The sequence below is a fragment of the Protopterus annectens genome, chromosome 6.part1, assembly GCF_019279795.1.
Source record: "Protopterus annectens isolate FY-2018-M chromosome 6.part1, PAN1.0, whole genome shotgun sequence".
Lineage (NCBI taxonomy): Eukaryota > Metazoa > Chordata > Ceratodontiformes > Protopteridae > Protopterus > Protopterus annectens.
The window spans coordinates 375631223-375648048 of NC_056738.1; the positions used below are offsets into that span (position 1 = coordinate 375631223).

At 38.0% G+C, this 16826-nt stretch overlaps 1 protein-coding gene across 2 annotated transcripts in view; it reads left to right on the top strand.

Annotated features, from left to right (window-relative positions):
- Window positions 1-13976: 13976 nt before the first annotated feature.
- The window catches only part of LOC122805570 (sodium/calcium exchanger 1-like), a 1812535-nt gene continuing 1809685 nt past the window's right edge, over window positions 13977-16826 (top strand). For both annotated transcript variants that reach the window (XM_044075789.1, XM_044075788.1), the window contains exon 1: window positions 13977-14831. The gene's annotated coding sequence lies outside the window, so the exon portion shown is untranslated. The remainder of the gene's footprint in view (window positions 14832-16826) is intronic.

The window sequence follows — 16826 nt, forward strand, 5'->3', positions numbered from 1 at the left end:
CAAGCATTTTACATCAAAACCCATACTGACATACTCCCAGTTGCAAACATTATACATCACTTATAATCTAACCAATGATGTTCAGTCAAACATTATATAGCTCATTTAAGTCATGTCTTCTTTTAAACCTCATTTCTCCCCTGTATGTATTGTTCCAACAATTCCCATTTTTTTCTATGTAGTTTGCTCCTACCATTTTTAAAGATCTCAATTTCAGTTGTTTTATCGCTGTTAGTATGTTCACTACTTCTAGTATAGTTGGTTTAGATTTTGATTTCCATTTTCTAGTAATTACTTTTTTGGCAGCCACAATAGTCAGGAAGGGCTTACTAAGCCTAGGCAATTCCGATTCTGAATCAAAGCTCAGAAAAATGATCTCCCTTGTCACACCAATCCTCCAATCCAGCATCTCCAACAGTGCATCCTGCAGGGAATCCTTAAAGTCCACCAACCTAACCCACTCCCATAAATTAGATAATGGAATTTAGAAAAGAGCTGCCACATATTTAAAGTCTCTTTGTATTAGCTGAGTTTCTCTGTATTAGTATCAGGCATGGTTTTAACCAAAATACAGTGGCACAGATATTATTTAAGGGTAAGGAGAAGAACTTTGCTCCAGAGCTGTATGAGTTATGTCTTAGGCACAACTATTTTGTGCTTAATAAGAAATAGTAATAGGTGTAGCTTTTGTCCACTCATCCAAATCTGGAAACCTCTTTATGCAGTTATTCAAAAGTGCAACTCTCCATCTCTCTCTCGCTATAAATATATATATATATATATATATATATATATATATATATATATATATATATATATATATATATATATATATATATATATATATACATGTGTGTATATATATATATATATATATATATATATATATATATATATAGAGAGAGAGAGAGAGAGAGAGAGATTAGAAACTTTTGTCAAAAATATGTTAATTTATACTTAATTTTCCTGATAATTTACAATTTGCTTTGCAGGGGGGAAATGGGTGTTTTCATGCAGTTTGTTTTTGCACTTAAATTAAACAATTTTCTAATACAAGTGGTGTTAAATGCATCTAGACATAAGAATTTTTTTTTTTATTTAACAATATGGGATCATAAGGACAAGAAATTAACTCAAAAGTATTGCAAGCTAATATGTTTTAATGCCTTCAGAGATCACCCAGCTAGGTTACTAGACTCACCTCCTTATGAAGAACTCTTTATAGTAAACAACTATGGGCCTAATTCATAAAATGTTATTGCACTAAGTGAATTTGCATGACAACTGGCCATGTGCAAGGCATGTGCAATTCAGAAAAACAAGCAACATAATATGTCCAGCAGTAATAATATAGTTGGCCAAGTTATATGCTGTTTACTGCATAATGAAATTTTGCATACACTAATGAGGTAAAACACATGGCAGGGTGATGCTGAAACATTTACACTCCATGCAGCAACACTGCACCTGCTTTAGTTCTGTTTATAGCCAAACGCTGGTGTTCAGGTAGTGTAAGGAAGTGTACAAGGGTTGCTGCAGTCATTGTAAATGTGCATCTGCAGAAGGCTGTTGTAGCAGCTGCTGCTACTGACAGTGTGCAATGTCACCTCCATAGGTGCTGGCACTTCCAACCATGATTAACTTTTCATGCCCTCCATGAAAATGACACCGTGGACTAGTACTCTATAGAAAGGGGCATCATGCGACAAATAGTGGACATGTGTCAGCCTAGTGGGAGTTGAGGAGTACTCATCCTGGTGGATACAAACATATGTGGCATTTTACATACAAACATATGTGTTGTTTTACACATATTAGCTACAGAGACCTTTCAGTGACCCACTGGGGACACATTGTGGGTACCTCAGATATCAGCTTCAAGAATACTCCTGCAGTTATTCAACAGCATGCTTCAACACATGGAGAAACATATGTGGTTTCCAAATACCCCTTAGGCAAACCAAGTAAAAATGTACTAAGGGCAGGGTGCAGTTATCATCATTTGCACAGGTAGAGAAGGGAATATATGACTGTACAAGAGCTAAGCAGATACAAACATTAAAAATGACGCATACAAAAACATCTAACTATGCTTAACCATGTATAGGATGGCCATGCTGTGCTTTGGACTTAGGAAACCCAAGTATCACCGTACAAAGGACAAAGCATTGATATCATTTGCACTGCTGGGAAGGAGTACATAACTATACATGAATTAAGCATAGATCTTTTGGTACAAAAACCCAAGAATTAACAAATGTTTTCCTACATGGATCTTGGAAATTCTGATATGAATATTATACTAACAGGCCATCTGCTATGCTTTAGTATGGCCTGACACTAACATGCATGTATCCATAAAACAGTCTTAACCTGAATATCTAAGCACAATTCCACCCCCCCCAAAAAAAAAAAATATATATATATATATATATATATATATATATATATATATATATATATATATATATATATATATATATATCAGCGGTACCAAATCTCAGAATTTCGAGACCATAAAGCCAAAAGCTCTAAATACTGAAATCCCAAAAGTACGAATTTTGAAATCGCAAATCCTACACTAACCAGACACCACACACATACACAAACACACACCTTCCCCCCACACACAAACACACAAACCTACACTACATACAAGCAGCGGGGCAAGCACCCCCACCCCACCCCCCCTACTTAAATTTATTAACTCCAGGGTCGTACTACACAGACAAACACACGGAAACACCACTACACACCTACATTCCCCTTGCACACACACATCACAGTCACAACACACAGTGACACACACTAAAGCCCCTAACCAACACCCTTAAACATACATACTTAACTGGACTTCCATTCAAACACTGTAACACCAGAAGTGCTACTTCAACATCTCTGAATGTCTGGATTTTGAAATTCGTGCTTCTGGGGTTTCTGTATATAGAAATTTCGGCTTTATGATCTCGGGATTCTGAAATTCGGTATTTCAGAATTTTGAGATTATAAAGTGTTCCCATACCAGCACATGACTGCAAATTAAAAAGCATGCAGCTTAACAAGCATATGATCATTGGCCACAACCTTTGAAAAATTATATTGTAAACACGTTTGACATACTCAACTTTACAGTGGTGTATAGCATGCAACCTATTGCTACAACCTACTATAACATGCCTGTATGCTACCATGGCCAGCACACTTGAAATGTACCCCATAGGGAAGCATTCAGCAATACATGTAAATACACTGAAACAATGACAGCATTCCCAAGCCTTCCAGTCAATAGCATCCAAAAAGCCATCCCTGTACAAAGAAGTAGGTGTAAAAACATCATAACCTTATGCAAGCAAATAAATCTTCTGTACCAACACTTATTTGTGGTAATATGAGGGACTGGAACATAACGAAACTGAGGAAAAAATTGCAACTTCTCCGCAAAAAAGCACTCACACCGCTCTTTCTCCGATACCAATCACCACTGCTTCCACGTACTATGAACACGCCTCGGTGGACACAAAACAGTCTTTCCTTAATATTTGAAAACCAAGTCTTTTATTAAACTTTAAATGCGATTATTTAAACATACATTTTTCGTCAGGACTCCTGTCCCAACTTCATCAGAAGTACAACCGCCCCTAAGTTACGCTCATCTAATATATCTTCTTGACCCAATTGATAGGTTAATTAGTTAATCACAATTTAAAAAGTTAATCACAATTTAAAAACTAGTGCCTTAAAATGACATCTTACTGAGTAAATAAAAATAAAAATGAAACTACATACTATCTTGTTATATATTATGTTGTCATTTTTGTTTTATTTTTATTTTTGTTGTTTTTTACTTTTGTTTCTTACTTTTACTCATATGCTCAGTCTCGTCTTTGACCTGTCTTTTTCTTCATATTTGGTCTTTAAAATATATGTAATTTTGAATATATGTAACAATGAATGTAATTGTTTAAAAATTGTTTAAAAATATATATATATATAATTCTATTTAATATACTATATATTATAAATGTTATTTATTTTGATTGAATTTGATGAATTTACTGACAATATTGTTCATATTAATACTGTTTATTATAAATAAATAAATAAATGTATATATATAAATCTATTCGAATGAATCTAAATGTTGTATACATGTTATGTTGTGTTATGTTTTGTATTATGATGTTGTGTCCTTTTTTCCAGACTAACCGAGTAGGTACCATATGTTAAATTATAAAATGTGTGTTTACTTACTGATTAGTGACCTCTGGATACATATCTCATAACATTAAAACTGATTTAATTAAAAATGTTAAAAATATGAAAATATGTAAATATATGTGAATGTATAAGTTTACATGTTTATTTATCCAATATAGTTTAAAACAAATACTAAATACTTTAATAACATTTTTTAACTTTAAATTTAAAATTTAAAAATTAAATTTAATTTTATCTATCCAGATTTTTCAATCTTAAAATACATTTCAGTGAACACACTTCATTAATACCTGGGGCCCTGCATGCATTAGTTCTTAATTGCCATAAAAGCTCCCTTCTTTCTAAAAGGAGACTGTCATTCCCACCTCTGTTGTCTGACACAATTTGATCTATAACCCTAAAGTTGAATTTATGGTTTGGAAACACATCTATATGTCTAGCTAAAGCGTTTTCCATTCTTTTTGCATTTATATTGTAAATATGTTCTTTTATTCTATCTAGTAATCTCCTGTCCGTTTTACCTATATAAAATGCGCTGCATGAAACGCACTTAGCTAGGTAAACCACTTGTTTACTGTTGCAATTATATTTAGCTGGAACATAAGTTGTTGCCTCTCATAGTCCAGTGCAGATCTGTGGCTCCCATCACACTAATATTGTGAGATTACCCCCCCTCTGGGCATGATGATTATGCTAATTAGGGCTAGTATCATTACTGTTTCTCATTTGTTCAATTTATGTGATGCATAGCCCTGATAAACATTGTATTGACTTTATGATACACTGAACACGCCTGAACACCTGAAATTAGCTCTGCAAACATGCAGGAAGACAAAATTACAGAGGTAGGAAACCTGTCATGCTCATACCTCCCAGGTGTACCTTACTATGAGAAGTGATCCTCAATTTAAGTTGTAAAGAGCCATGATCTGCACTCATACCTCCCAAGTGTACCTTACTATGAGAAGTGATCCTTAATTTAACTTGTAAAGAGCCATCATCTGCTCATTTCCACACTGAAAGGGGTTGGCACACATTTCAGTGTTACATTCAAGTGTTAAAATTATTTTTAACTGATATCCATAGTGAATAGCATTAATTCACCAAAAGAATATTTTCTAAGTATAAAATGACATATATTAACCATGCTGTGAGCTTCCTAATTGAATCTCTTGGTAAGCTGTTAGTAAGCATTCCACATAGGTTCATAGGTTCATAGGTAGGTACTAGGCTGTCAGCCCAAGGGCCTACGTAAGCCTAGCCAGCAAGGTACCATAGCTTATGCCACCCAAGAAAGTTATATTCCTGTACCACTGTCCAGTAGATACACAGAAGTGATCCCCGGGGTGTATTTCCTATTTCCCATCCACTCATCAAGATTTTTCTTTAAGAGTGCTAATGAAGAACTTTGCTTGACATAGATAGGTAGCTTGTTCCAGAGTATAGGAAGTCTCTGGGACAGGAATCTATCTCTCCAGTGTGTCCTGTTTATTGTGGTGACAAGGTTTAGGTCGCTAGAGCATGCAGCTTGGAGGGATTGGGATTTCTTTAGGTGTAGCATGTCCAACAGCTCTGGGTTTGACATAGTTTTATATGTTAGGCAGAGATCACCTCGGAGTAGGTGATATGTTACGGAGTAAAGCTGGAGTTTTTTGAGGCGGCCAGTGTAGGGCATTTGTTTGAGGCCAGTAATCCTCTTTGTGGGGTACTTCTGTGGCCTTTCCAGCTGTTGCAGATGTCTTGTGAGGTACATTCCAAAAGGGGCATTGTACTCTATAATGGGTCTAATGAGTGACGAGTAGAGTGGAACAATGACCTATGATGCCTATCTGATCAATGTTATTGAGAGATGGTGCTACACAGTATATAGATGGCAGGTTTAAAGAAATGGTCAAGATGAAGTTTCTGTTGAATGGGTATGCATCAGGGTTCACCTCTGAGTCCACTGCTGTTCATACTGGTGATGGACTACATTAGCAAACAGGTCAGAGGAGACAGATCAACACAGTTGCTGTATGCAGACAATGTGGCATTACAGGCAAACTTTGAGCAATGATTTTAGCAAAGGATAGAGGAATGGAATGCATTACTGAAGGCACATAGGATGACAATGAGTACACATAAGACAGTTGTAATGACAGCAAATGGTGGAGTTTAGAAGAAGTTGAGAATTGAGATAGGAGGGAATGTAGTGGAAAAGGTTAACAGCTTCAAGCATCTGGAAGGGCTGGTTGAGGAGAAGGGAAGTCTGAATGAAGAGGTTAGAGCTAGAGTAAGTGGGGCTGCAGCCAACTGGCATAGAGTGTCAGGTGTAGTATATGACAGAAGAATGCTAAAAAAGGTGAAAAGTAAGGTGTACAAAACAGTGGTGTGACCAGTACTACTGTAAGGTACAGAAACCTGGGCACTAAAGCAGAGCAGATGATGAAGCTAGAGGTGATGGAAATGAAGTGCCTGAGGTGGGTGGTAGGATACACATTGTGGGATATTTCACTCGTCCTATGTTATGATTCAAGATGAACAGGTGGGGTAGTTCATTTATATGCTTTATCATATAGAAACACATCAGGATGGATAGCAGTAACATAAAATATAAACAAACTGATTAACTGACAGACCTTTACATACATGCATGCCTACATCTCAACAGCTCTCTACAAAATGGCAGTCTGGCTCTCATGTGCTTAGTATTTATACACATGTGGAAGCCCATGGAAAGCTTCTTAAAGGTATACATACATACATACTGATCTACATCCTCTCATGTTCATGTCCAAGTTGCTGTGTATCTGGAACATGGTCTGGAAATGCGACCTGATCTAGTGATATAGCAATTAGGACTGGGTTTAGCAACAGGGACAGTCATTGGTGGCAATCTGTTTCGGGAGTTTCAGGAATCTTCTCAGGAACAGGGATATTTGCTGAAATGTCCTCTGGAACTGGAACACCAATGGATGACTCAGTCTGTGATCTAGAGTCTTTTTCACAGGCAAAATGCTGCAATACTGGCTCAGACACTGGTAATAAATGTTTCCAGTTCTGTCTAAATTCAACTCCTTGTAATTCCACAATGTACAATCTCGGGTTTGGACATACACTTTTCACGACTCCAATCCGATCAAAACCTTTGGACTGCCGCATCCTCACTATCTCCCCTTCTCGTAATGGAATGAGCGGTTTGCTGGACTTATCATACTAGGACTTCTGGGACAAACTCTTCTTCATGAGTTGAGCTCTCACTGCTTTGTTGTTCTTAGCACAGGGTACCACAGACTGCTACTGATTATATACATACAAATATTTCAAGCGCAGGCATTAATGACCTTCTAGCTTGCCTATAACCAAAACACTTGTTCCCATAATAAGTATCCAGGCTGTTATTAAAAACATCTAAATTAGTACTTGCTTTAAAATAATTTGGTAGTCTGTTCCTTGCATTAGCTACTCTGTCAGAGAACCAATTAGTACACTTCTCATTCCTATAGAATCTTCTACATGGGTTATCTGATGATTCTCTAGTACTGTTTGATAACGCCAAACATTCCCAGAGGTAGTTGTGTCTAAATGCCCTATATACCTGAATAAGATCTCTCCTACTGATTGGTAGTATGGTTCTGGTTTATCTCGACAAAAGCTTTTGTGCAGGTGAACCAAGATGTTTATCATGATGAATATTTCTGAGAGTCAGGAGATTCAGAAAAACATCGTTATTGTCTTGTTTCGACTTCTCTAGTAACTGTTTTGCACTTCGAACTGCACATTTTGCCAAACCATTTGACTGTGAGTACTCAGGGCTACTTGTAACATGAATAAAGTCCCACATTTCAGAAAATCTCTTGAACTGCCGGTTTGTAAACTGTGTACCATTGTCAGAAATAACTTTGTGCGGACCACCATGGACTGCAAAATGATGCTTCAACTTTGTAATGACAGCACTGGATGCTAGATTAGGAAGTAGGTCAATCTCGAACCAATTTGAATAAGAGTCTACTAAGACCAAGTAATGTTGACCATTCCATTTGAAAATGTCTGCAGCTACTGTCAACCAAGGTAGTTCTAAACTCTGGTTTAGATGAAGTGGTTCTTTTTGTTGCTGTGGCTTTGTACTATTACAAACAGAACAAGGTGAAAGTACTCTCTCAAAATCCTTTGACATAGAAGGCCAAAATACTAGCCCTCTCATCCTTCTTTTGGTAGAATCAGTTCCTGGGTGGCCACGATGTAAGATGATAATGTACTCCTGTTATAAGGGTTTTGGAACAATCACTGTAGGACCTTTCATGATGATACAATTGTCAAACAAAATCTCATCTCTGTAAGGAAAATATGGTTGCAGGTCATGAGGTAAACAAGATTGCTTTGATGACCATCCTTGACTGATAAAGTGGTTGAGCTTCTGAAGAATTGGATCTGAAGCACTGTGACTTCTAAGCTCATCAAGACGTGTGGAAGAAAAATTTCTCACTTCCATGACTTCAAAATCAAGGCACTTATTTTCATACAGTTCAGTGGTATTTCTAGGCAATCTGGATAAAGTATCAGCAAGATAAAAAAGTTTGCCTTTTGTGTAGACAAGATTGAAATTATCCTTTTGCAATTTGAGCATCATGCATTGCAATCTGGCAGGAGCTGTATGCATAGGCTTTCTCAAAATAGAGAATAGATGTTGATGATCTGTTTCAATTTGAATAGGGTGGCCATAAATCTGATCATGGACCTTCGAACATGCAAACACAATTGCCAAGAGTTCTTTCTCTATCTGGGCATATTGCATCTCAGATTGGGTTATAGTTCTGGATGCATAGGCTACTGGTCTACCTTCTTGAAGAATGACTGCACCAAGACTCAATTTCGAAGCATCACAAGAAAGAGTTACTGGTTTGTAAACATCATAGTATCTGAGAGTTGGTGGACTAGCAATTCTCTGTTTCAGGACATCTTTGCTGTTATTCTGAGGACCAGGATACATCTTTGCATCTCAGCTCTCTAATGGTGCTGAAAGTTGGCTTAAGTCTGGAATGAACTTGCCTAGGTAGTTAACCATGCAAAGAAAATGTTGTAGGGCTTGAACATTGTCTGGAGCTGGCATCTCAAGAACTGCTGTTTACTTGGAAGGATCTGGTCGTAAGCCTGAACTAGTAAACAAATGACCAACATAAGTAACTTCTCGTAGCCTGAACTTGTACTTCTGAGGATTCAGCTTAAGATTAATTTCAAGTGCTCTTTCAAGAACTTTGTCAAAATTTTTGTTTTAAGCACTCGGCGTCTTCCTTGTTTCACTCGGTACCACTATATGACAGTTTTTCCCCTCTCCTGCAAACACAGCAGGCACATACACAAATGAATGTTGTCTTTCTATGGCTTCTGAACCAGCTAAATTAAGTAGAATAAATACATTTGTATGTGCAGAAAATGCAGCTTGTATGAAAATATCGTACTCTTGCTCAAACACTCTCCAGTTCTCAGCAATATTATTATCAAATACAAGTGGAGCTGGTCTACGAAAGCCTTCTGCCATGCCAACAAATGGCCCTTGTAATTATGTATCAACATGCACACATACACACCAGGTACTTGTAATAACATTCATATGCACAGTAAACTCTATGAAATACTGTACTTTGCAAAATATGCTTTGAAATGGCTATATTTTGCAATTTAACTGTACTGTAATACTGCACAAACTTGCAACACTGTATACTTCAGATATCTTGAACAGCTTTAATTAATGCAAAAAAGTAGCACATAGCGAAAAAATGCAGTCATTTTCCTTATTTTACATATTTTATGCGATTCGGACATTATTTCAAAGATTTTTGTAACTACTCCGAATATGTCTCAGTTTTGGACAATTTGTTTAATTAGAAATACATTTTGAGCATTCAGAGTACTGCATTTTATATTCTTTGAGTAAGAAATCATTTAAGCAAGTTTGAGTACCTGGAATTGGTTTCTGACCTGTTTTGTGAGTTGTACGTGTAGCGGGGATGATCCATTCCTCCATATTCCTCCAACATTAACTGAGTGCCTCTTGGTCTTGATTCTGGATCCTATTTCTGACACCATGTTGCTTGTCCTATGTTATGATTCAAGACAAACAGGTAGGATAGTTGGTTTATATGCTTTGTTATACAGAAACACATCAGGATGGATAGCAGCAACATAAAATATAAACAAACTGATTAATTGATAGACTTTTACATACATGCATGTTTACATCTCAGTAGCTCTCTACCAAATGGCAGTCTGGCTCGCACGTGCTCAGTATTTATACACAGGTGCAAGCCTATGGACACCTTCTTAAAGGTATACATACATACTGATCTACAGGATAGATGAAGAAATAAGGGCATAAGGGCAGAAGCCAAAGTAACTCCAATTGCAGAAAAGATCACAGAAAACTGATTACTGTGGTTCAGACACATGTGCAGAAAAGCAAAAGATAATTGGTGAAGAAGATTTTGGACTGACAGGAAGAAGGCAAAAGGAAATGAGGGTAGCCAGCAAAGAGGTGGATGGATTGGGTGAGTGAAGATCTGCAAAAGTCAGGCATGAGTATCAAAGAAGGCAGAAGTGTGACATTGAATCGGGATAGGTGGTAACAGTTAAGACAACACTTTGACCCCATGTAGAAAATGGGAAAAGGGGGTTAATGATGATGATGATGAGCTCCAGTGTGTGCTAAGCAGATAGGGTGGCATTAGTGCAGAGAGCGGTCTCACTGGGGAAGATGCATGCTGATGTGGCAGTCAGGGGAGTGGCTAATGCTAATTACTCATGTGCTGTCCTGTGGAAATGTCCCTGGCTCCCAATTAATTTGGCATAGGGATTCAGAGGAATTCAGAGAGTTCATTTCTACTCTAGGAGGACCATGGGATTAGCCCTGGTACAGGTAAGTATAGAAGAGATGTGTGTGTGTGTGTGTGTGTGTGTGTGTGTGTGTGTGTGTGTGCGTGTGTGCAGGTGTGTGTGTGTGTGTGTGTGTGTGTGTGTGTGTGTGTGTGTGTGTGTGTGTGTGTGTGTGTGTGTGTGTGTGTGTGTGTGTGTGTGTGTGTGTGTGTGTGTGTGTACTTGTGGGTGACTGCATGTAGTGGCATACATGCTAGTGAATGAATGTATGTGTGTGTGTTTCTGTGTCTGTGCATGTGTGTGTGCATATATATGGACTTGTGGATGAATGAATGTAGAGGCGTGTGTGTGTGTGTGTGTGTGTGTGTGTGTGTGTGTGTGTGTGTGTATGTGTGTGTGTGTGTGTGTGTGTGTGTGTGTGTGTGTGTAGGGCATTGCCTTTGCTACTGAGTTGCATGGGCTGCTATGGAGGACACTAGGGTGGCTGGGTCTGGCAGCACAGTATTTAATTCAGATGTGTGGCAAACAGCCTTTAATGAGGTGTATGTCTGTGTGATTTTACCATTTCTCTGAGCCAGAAATTCATTGCATCATGCTAACTGATCAGCCCACATTATCTAATTAGTACAGGCAGAGAGAATGTCTAGGAATCCTCAGTGCAAATTTTTAATGTGAGCATAACCATTTGGTCATGGGAGTAGATCTTCTGTTGTGAACCGTAAGACAGTATAAAATAAACAATGTACTGTAAATCTGTTAATCACCTAAGACTATCTTTTAAATTGTTTTTTCTGCATATGTAGTTCTAGTGGAATAAAGATTAGTCAGAAAAATGTTCATGTTTTTATTACAATATGATCAGCTGCTGGGCCACTTTCTAATGTAAGAAGGAATTAATTCTTAGGACATACCTTCAGATATCCTTAATTGTAGAGATGGCACTGGTCTTGGCCTTCTTTCAGTTGCAAGTTTTTTGCCTTAATGAGGGCTGTGTATATGTTATACAGGTCTGAAGACTGTTGATAGCTTGGTATATGACTGAAAATACATTCAGTGGTACTGTAATATACAAATCTGCTGCTGAGAAAGTTAAGTATCCAAAGAGTTTGCAAGCTACATTCTGGGATTTTGGAATAAAGGGTTCAATTTTATGCATGTTGACTACTAGGTGTTCTGGTTTAGAGCTCATGATGAGATATAAACTGCTTGTCCACTTACAAATGATGTCAAACAATTTTGCAGAAGGCCACTTTTGGTGAGCACCTATGCAAGCTTGTAGTATTTTTAAATTGGACAAACCACAATCACCTGTCTGGCTGTCACAGATTTGTATGGTATTTTCAGCTTTTCCAGTGATCCTCATATTCATGGTTTGTGTTATTCTTCAGGCTCCTGGAACCTCTGAGACCTATATTTCTCCTGTTTTTTTTTCTTTTTTGCCCAGTGAAGCATCCTGAATCAATCATTTTTGATTGACTTAGTGGACTTCAGGGAGTACGGATTTTCTGCCATGCTGTATTCACACAGTGAAGAAGTGACTTTGGCAGCATTTATATACGAATATGCAGAGCAAAAGCTGTTTGTGCCAGACTTTTCAGTCTTATTAAGGATTAGAGACATATTGCTCTTAACTTCAGACAGTAGCTATAAGGAAGCTAGTAAGAGGTTCAAGTCTTTCTCTCTCTCTTGCCATTCCACTTTGATCTGATTCTTATCAATGATATGCCAATAGATTTCATGTTTATTAGCATATACTGGGATATGATTAGCATAACCTTGAGCAGATTACTTTTCATCTCCTTGTATAGCATTCCTCCTAACAGTGGCATTTAGTGAAAACAGAGATATGTAAATGACTACAAAGGTAGCAGAGGAAAAAAGAGTGCTTTACTGGTTAGATTTGGTAACAGGAGAAAAACAAATGATCACAGTTTCCTTATATTTGCTAGAAATAATCAAAATATGCAGCATTGTGCAAATCCACCTTTAAGAATATTCAACAAAAAAACAGTAAGAGACTATTCTGATTACTCAAATGAAGGGATCGCTATCTAAAATAGAACAATGCAGGGATACTTAAAAATGTTTAACAGAGCTAAATCTCTAATTCACATAGACACACACACACAAAGCATATGCATATTACCTTTAAGAATGAAATATGAATATCAAGAGGTTGTGCCTTTAAAGGCATATGAATCGTTCAGACTGCTGGAGTGTATACACACATGCACGCATGTTTTGTGTATGTGTGTGTGTGTGTGTGTGTGTGTATATATTTATACACACACACACACACACACACACACACACACACACACACACACACACACACACACACACACACACACACACACACACACACACACACACACACACACACACACACACACACACACACACACACACATTTATACTTATAAACATCTGAGTTGTGCGTTTGTTTATAAATAAACTTTCTGTTTCAGACCTACACACACACACACACACACACACACACACACACACACACACACACACACACACACACACACACACACACACACACACAAGTACGCACATAGATATTCCACAAGCATATCCCTGTATACCCTGGGCATTTGCATTAATGTGCTTTGATATAAACATGCAACAGCAGTAGCTGTGCTTGTCAAGTTTAATGCCTGCTTTGCATTTTGTATGTTCTCAGCATTTGCAGTGCTCCATTCCTGTAGATTGATTGTACTAATCCTGAGTGCTGCTCTGTAATGCTGATGATGCCCTCCTATTTTTCCTGGCTTGTTATTCGCTGCTAGTTTCTATAGAGATTCCCCCCTCCCCATACTCCGTTGCTGATGCAGAGAGCTGGATAGCCTCTCTCTCTCTCTCTCTCACTCACTCACACATGCACATTCTGTCACTCACATACACGCACTCACACACGCACATACACACACACACACACACACACACACACACACACACACATGCAGCCACACACGCTGTCTTCTTTCATTCATTCTGTTATTGCAGCCCTCTGGAACTGCTGCCAGCCTTATTTAGTCTGCTTTGATCTTGGGGTGGGGCAAACCAGCTGCAAACCCTTGCTCTAAGCTTCCAAAGAAGACAGTTGCAAACTGGGCTAGACAAGAGTTTTACATGTGGACACCAACTTGACCAACAGAGGCTGAACAGTCTAAAGCTGGTGGATAACTGCTTCTCTTGTTACATTTATAATGTTACTTATATCTGAGGATGAGAAACATAGTGTGATGTAACACTGCCTCCTCCCAAAATTAAATAAAGCTGACCTAAGTGAACTGCAAATGAAAAGGAAGTAAGACAGTAGAAAGGTCTGTATGGAACTTGAAACAGTGGAATATACAAGGAGCGTAATGCAGGGAGGGAAGCCAATGCCAGTGTGATATGCAAGCCAAGGAAGTCAAGTGGCTACTAGAAGGAAACCAGATTGGGGCATAAGGGTTCCACAGACAACAGCCTGGGAGGGCTAAAGGGCAATTACTACAGTGACCCTCCCAGAGAGATTCTACAGCAAATCAGATGCTATAATCATTCTATACCCTCATAGATAATGTGAAGAAACCAAGGACTAAATCTGACCTCTGTAACTATGTATGACTCTGTATGACCTGCTGTGGATGTATCAACCAGTCTGAGAATTTGTACTTTCTAAAGGTTCCCTTTCCTTGCCAGCAGAAAACAATCATTTGGAGAGAAACAAGAGGGTTCACTGGACCACGATCAAGCCCACTTGTAGTAATCAGGTAAGAATTAAAACTTAATGAATTAAACAGGTATTTTTCCCCCTTTATGCCTACATAATAGGCAGGTGATTTGCAAAGTAATAAGTGAAGCGTTTTTCTCACACTTCTGTGTAGTACACTAGGATAAACTTTTATATGCAGGGTATTTTCCAGGTAGTAAATAGAGCAATGACCTGGGCTTTTAATGCCTCATCATATCGTTGTAAAAAATTTGTTTCTTAGAGGTTTGGCTAGCATAATAAAAAGTTCAGTAATATTGTATTCTGGTTCATCACTCAAAACCTGAAAGCAGTGAACACTGGCAGGGATAAAACAGCCCTCCTCTTAGTGAGGATGCAGGCACAGAAAGAAAATGACACTGATTGATGGCTGGGGGGAGGAGAAGGGCGTGCAGTCATAGGCACAATGTATTCGCAGCAGTGCCTAAGAATCGCTCTTTGCCATGAAAGGCACACAAGTTGCAGACCCCTTTAGTTTACTAATTTGGAAATGATTTATGTGCTGCTAATATACGGGATGCAGGAGTTAAAAAATCTGTAAATGCACCCCATTTATCTACAAGGCACCTGCACCTGTCTGAGGTACAGCCTTCCTAACTGGCTCTCCAGAGGGAAAAGGCTAATACTAGATATAGGAGGTAAAAGAACATTCTGTTATAAACCGCAAGACACTGTTCAAAGCGAGGTTTCTGTGCCCTCGCAATGCTTTGACACTTTACAAATCTTTCCTCTTTACTATACTCATATTTATTCAGTGTTGCTTCAGGACAAAGGATTATGACCAGTGAAGGATCCTTAAAGCCTTATTTCAGATAGATGAAATTCTAAAACACAGTCTCTGTGATTTTATTAGTATGACACTTACCTCTAGGGCAATGATGCATTTAAGGTAATTAGCACATCTTTTTGTGTTTCATTTTACCTGTGGACCACTTCACTGTGAATTATGTTTGTTTTACGCATATTCTATGTAAGACACAGACTGCTGAAGTGGAGACATGAACAGTGGCATAGAGGGGCATGCAAATAAGCTTTAGTGGAAAAAAATAAAGCTGCACTGGCAAACCCATCTGATTGCTGAAGCAGAAATTAATGGTTAATCTTCTGAACAATTTTCATATTTAAGGGTAACTCTGTTGTAGGTTTTAAGCTATTTTTGGTCTAATTCTTTGGCTGTGAGCTTTAGTGTCTTTTCTTTTTCCTTTTTTTTTTTTTTCACTTTTCAGTTATTAGAGTGTGTTCATCCTCAATTCCTCTATCACCATGGAAAAAATTGCTAGCAAATACAATTATTTTAAAATAATATACCTGTTGAACGAAGCCTGAACCATTAGTCAGTCATGATTTTAAAATAATATAGCTGTTGAAAGGACCCTCAACCATTAGTCAGTCATGACACCTATTATTTTTTGTTTGTTCCCTTTTGCTCATTTGTAGAGTGTTCTTAAGTTCATATGCCCTAAATATAGATCAGAAAAAATATAAACACGTCAGCATCTTAATGGCATGTTTATTCCTTTGAATGACTTGCTGTTTGAAGGGTAATTTAATGCTTCAGCTAACCATCTTTTGTGTAAAGCAAGCGACCTGCATTTACAATACCTCTAGGGTTTTACTTGTATTGCGGAAGGCAATCTAAGGGTTCAGATCATAATGGTCATCCAGACTTCAGCACTACTGAAAGATATGCCAACTTAGTTTTAGTACAGCAGTTAGACATCATATTGTTTTCTGTTTAAAGGGTACTGTAATACCTCATTGCTTGCAGGTAACTGAACAAATGGACTGCCATTTTAGAAGTGGCATTTGCCTGTATTTTCTTTACTATCTGTTTTGACATCTCTTTCTCAGCCTTCTGTTGAATACCATGTTGGGAGCTGATATGGGCTGAATCATAACTTGTCATGCAATGGTACTTAATTCACCAAGCTCTTACTACAGGGTGTTGACTTCTGGCCGAAACAGGAATGAGATGGTGACTGTACAGCCTAAGTGA